Below are 5,202 nucleotides of genomic sequence, written 5' to 3'. Positions count from 1 at the left end.
CTTTTTTGTATAACCTATAATATCAGTTAATTTGGGAGATGCCATAATTATGTTAATACCCTTCAGGCAGAGACCACCAGGAACACACCTGTAGTTAAACAAGTTAGGTTTTAACTGTACTGAGGAGATCACACATGAGGACCCTGGGGCAGCCCGAGAGGGGTCACAAGCAATATCCTCATAGGAATAATGGTAAAGAAGACCTATTAATAGATTTTGGAGGAAAATAAAATCTCAAAGAAAAACCTGGCAAAATGACTAAAAGTAAAGGTTATTACAAAATGTCTTAAAAACCCTTCACGTGGAAACTTAAAGCTTCATGTTTTTAGAATGAGTAGGAGAGCCCTAACTCAGTGATTTTTAACACTAATGTTATAGTAGCTTTTGGTGGGGAGGGAGGAATTACGTATGCTGTTTCTCTCAAGGCATCTGTTTAACAGATAACTGATAGTTAACTGGAATTTTAACTTACCATTGTTGCTGAGTGATATAGTTCTTCACCCTGTGTGAACTGGCCATACTACTCTTGTTGCTTTGAAGGGTTTCTAATCTAACTTTAAGAGATCTACAGTGTCATCTGATAGGTAGCATCCAATCCAAAACATACACAATATTTTCTTTAAATAAGACTGCATCTTGGTATACTCTTTGGAAAGAATTTAAGAATTAATTACAGATCCGTTATGATTTGCTTATGGTTTGTTTGGCTCCACCAACTTCATGTTGAAATTTTTTGATCCCCAATGTTGGAGGTGGGGCCTGGTGGGAGTTGTTTAGATCATGGCGTGGATCCCTCATGAATGGCGTGGTGCCATAGACGCTGGTGCCATGCTTCTTGTACAGCCTGCAGAAACATGAGCCAAATCTCTTTTCATTAATAAATTACCCAGCCTCCGATATTCCTTTATAGCAACACTAAACATACTAAGAAAATTGGTATTCGGGAGTGAGGCATTGCTCTAAAGAATCCTGAAAATGTGGGAGTAGCTTCTGAACTGGGTAACAGGCAGAGGTTGGAAGAGCTTGGAGGGCTCAGGAGAAGACAGGAAGACAAGGGAAAGTTTGGAACTTCTTAGAGACTGGTTAAGTAGTTGTGGACCAAAATGCTTATAGAAAAAGAGACAGCAAGGGTCATATTGAGGAAGCCTTAGATGGAAATGATGAACTTATACGTAACTGAAGCAAAAGTCACACTTGTTACGCCGTAGCAAAGAACTTGTCCGCATTGTGTCCATGCTCTAGGGCTTTATGGAAGGCTTAATTTAAGAGACGGCCTAGGGTATCTGGGAAAAGAAATTTCTAACCAGCAAAGTACTCAGACTGCTGCATGTTTACTTCTAACTGCTTACAGTAGAAACCAGAGGAAAATTGGAAAATGTGCAGCCTTGCCTTGTGTTAGAGAAGGAAAGAAGAGTGTGTTTAGGAGAGGAGTCTGAGAGTATGGCCAAGCAGGAGCAATAGTTTGCTAAAGAGATGAGCATGACTAAAAGGGCCCAGGTGCTAATAAGACTATGGAGAAAAAAAGTCTCAAAGCTATTTCAGAAATCTTTGATGCCACCCCTCCCATCACAGATTAAGAAGTTTAGAATGAAAGAATGGCTTTTTGACGGGGCAGGTGATACTGCTCCCTGTACCCCAATGGCACCAGCTCAAAAGGCCTCAGGCTGCTGCTCTGGAAGGTGTACCCAGTAAGCCTTGGGGACTTCCATGTGGTGTTAAGTCTGCAAGCATGCAGAATGCAAGAGTAGTGGAGACTTGGCAGCTTCCACTTACATTTGAGAGGATGTATTAGAAAGCCTGGGTGCCCAGACAGAAGCCTGCCACAGGGGCTGAGAGCCTCTACTAGAGAAGTACCTACTGGAGCAGATGGAGCAGGGCTAACACTCTCCGATCTCAGAATGGTAGAGCCACCAACAGCTTACAATCTCAGCCTGCAGGTATTGGATTCCAACCCGTGAGAGCAGCTACATGGGCTGCACCCAGCAAAGCCATGGGGATGGAGATGCCTGAGGCTCTGGAACCCACCCCTTGAACCAGTGTTCTTAGGATGCGGGACATGGAATCAAAGCAGATTATTTTTGAGCTTTAATATTTAATATCTGTCCTGACAGCTTTGGGACTCACATGGGGCCTATTACCCCTTTCTTTTGGCCTATTCCTCCCTTTTGGAAAGGGAATGTCTGTACCACCATTGTATCTTGGAAGTAAATAACTTGTTTTTTATTTTACAGGTTCACAGTTGTAAGGAATTTGCCTTGAGTCTCAAATGAGACTTTAGACTTTGAGTTGATGCTGGAACAAGTTAAGACTTTGGGGGATGGAATAATTGTATTTTGCAATGTGAGAAAGACATGAGATGTGTTTTTCAACCCACCAAATCTTATGTTGAAATCTGATGCCCAATATTGGAGGTGGGGCCAGATGGGAGAAATCTGGGGACAGATCCCCCATGAATGGCTTGGTGACATTCTCCCAGGAGTAAATAAGTTCTCTTGGTTCCCATGAGAACTGCTTCTTAAAAAGCCTAGCACCTCTTTCTTGTTTTCTCTCTCACCACATGATCTGCAAATGCCAGCTCCCCTTCACATTCCACCATGAGTAGAAGCAACCTGAGTCCCTGGCCAGAAGCAGATGCTGGCACGATGCTTTTTGTGCAGCCTACAGAACCATGAGCCAAATAAATCTCTTTTCTTTATAAAATACCCAGCCTCAGGTATTCCTTTATGGCCACACTAAAGAGACCCAAGACAAGATCCAAATAAAATTAAACTACCGGGCGCAGTGGCTGACGCCTGTAATTTCAACACTTTGGGGGGCTGAGGCGGGCAGATCATCTGAGGTCAGGAGTTCGAGACCAGCCTGGCCAACATGGTGAAACCCTGTCTCTACTAAAAATACCAAAATTGGCCAGGCACAGTGGTGGGCTCCTGTAATCGGGAGGTTGAGGCAGGAGGATCGCTTGAACCCAGAAGGCAGAGATTGCAGTGAGCCCAGATAGTGCCACTACACTCCAGCCTGGGTGACAGAGTGAGATTCCATCTCAAAAAATAAAATAAATAAATTAACTATACGTGGTCCCAATAATTCAGATAACAGTCCTCCTCAGTCAGCCATCTAACTTCTCCCATGCACAGCCCATGCCAACTATGATGCATCTCTTCTTTAGTGACTGATAAATGCCAATGCCAGAAACTTAAAAAAAATACACTTTCAGAATAGAGGATATATTGTATTAAAATGTAGCACATGATAAAGATAGCATTTCAAATGACATACAGAAAAATATGTATTATTCAATAAATGGTCTTCATAAAACTGGCTAATTACATGATGGAGGGTGAGAGGATGTTTAATATTCCTACTTTATGCCTAAACACATTCCCAGTAAATAAAGTTAAATATAAAAATGGAAGCTAAAAAGAAATAAATGAACAGTGGATGTCACGGTAGCAAATGCCCTATTATGCATATAAGCAAAAGTAAAACCATGAAAGATTATTACATAATCTTTTGAACTTTTTGAAATAAGATTTTTAAAAATACGAAACTGGCTGGGCATGGTGGTTCACACCTGTAATCCCAGCACTTTGGGAGGCTGAGGCAGGTGGATCACCTGAGGTCAGGAGTTCGAGACCAGCCTGGCCAACAAGGTGAAACCCCGTCTCTATTAAAAATAGAAAAATTAGCCGGGTGTGATGGTGGACGCCTGTAATCCCAGCTACTCAAGAGGCTGGGGCAGGAGAATCACTTGATCCTGGGAAACGGAGGTTGCAGTGAGGTGAAATCATGCCACTGCACTCCAGCCTGGGCAACAGAGTGAGACTCTATCTCAAAAAAAAAAATAATAATAATACAAAACCAAGCCAAAAACACATCACAAACAGGAAAATATCTACAATATAAATAAAAGAAATAAAACTTTTATTAATAAAGAGCTCTAAAATATCATTAACAAATAGCTTAAATACAAATAGGAAAATGGGCAGTTCTCAAAGGAAGACATCCATAAGTATTTGAAAGATGTTCAACCTTAACTTCACCATTTAAATGCAAATTAAAACATGTTTTCACCTATCAAATTGACGAAGACTGGAAAAAGCTAAAAGAAAATTGCTGAAAAATGGGCACTGAGTACTTGTGCTGAAGGAAGGTGAATTGGTAGAACTGTTTTGAGAGGCGGACTTTACAGATTTGTTGCAGAACCTTAGTGTAATGTCAGCCACTTAAAATTCTTACTTTATATGAGCCCTTTGATTTTCCCCAACTCCCAGTTGGCATATGTTCAACAAACAGGCTTTGTTTAAATATGAGCCACCTGCACTGGAACCTAAAAATTAAGGGATTTACTTTTGTTTATTTGGTTGGATAGAATTTCTTGGCATTCTGTGTTTACCAAAAATATGCAGTTGCACCTGTCAAAATTAGTATTTGAAGTATACGGATTGGCTTAGTTTCTAAACATAAGTCTAAATCCTCTCATGTTTCATTCATTGTTAAGAAATATTTAGCTTTGAGAGAGAGAAAGGAAAGAAGGAACGTAAAAGCAGAGAGAAATTTTAATTTCTCAGTTGGGCTTTATTATGTCAAAAGAGCTATTTTTGTTTTCTAATTTGCATTTTTGGTTTAGAGTTGTTACTAAATGTGTTTCTTCACAACTAAGCCACCATAGAACCAATTTTTCTTGGCTTAGGGGTTTGCTGTCTTATTAAAGTAGCCTCTGTTCTTCTCAGGGCTGTGAAGTTGCTTTAGCAACCATATCCAAAATTGGACATAATAGCTGTTAAAACTGGACAAAGAAGAAGATAAAAGAGGGACATTTTCTAAATTCAATAGAACTACAATAGAGCACATTTTAAAAATGAAGTTTTTCATTTTTACACTAATAGAAATAAATGTGCCTTAGCCAATTTTGACCCATTTCTACCCCCTAGAGGGGTCCTTAAAATTACTTTAAGTTTTCAAATGGTACAACAGGGATATAAGACAGTAATAACAATGAGAAAAATGGCTAACGTTTATTGAGTGCTTGCTACATGCCAGGTACTAGTCTAATCCCATTACATATATACATATATTTATGCCAATGTTTAAGCTAAATGACAACCCTATGGGAATTAAACCTCTTAACATTCATTATTACCTCCATCCTGCAGGTGAAGAAACTGTGGCACCGGGAGGCTAAATCACTTAAGATCACACAGA

Source organism: Macaca fascicularis, chromosome 4 (assembly GCF_037993035.2).
Source record: "Macaca fascicularis isolate 582-1 chromosome 4, T2T-MFA8v1.1".
Taxonomy (NCBI): domain Eukaryota; kingdom Metazoa; phylum Chordata; class Mammalia; order Primates; family Cercopithecidae; genus Macaca; species Macaca fascicularis.
Note: the sequence above shows the minus strand (reverse complement) of the source record.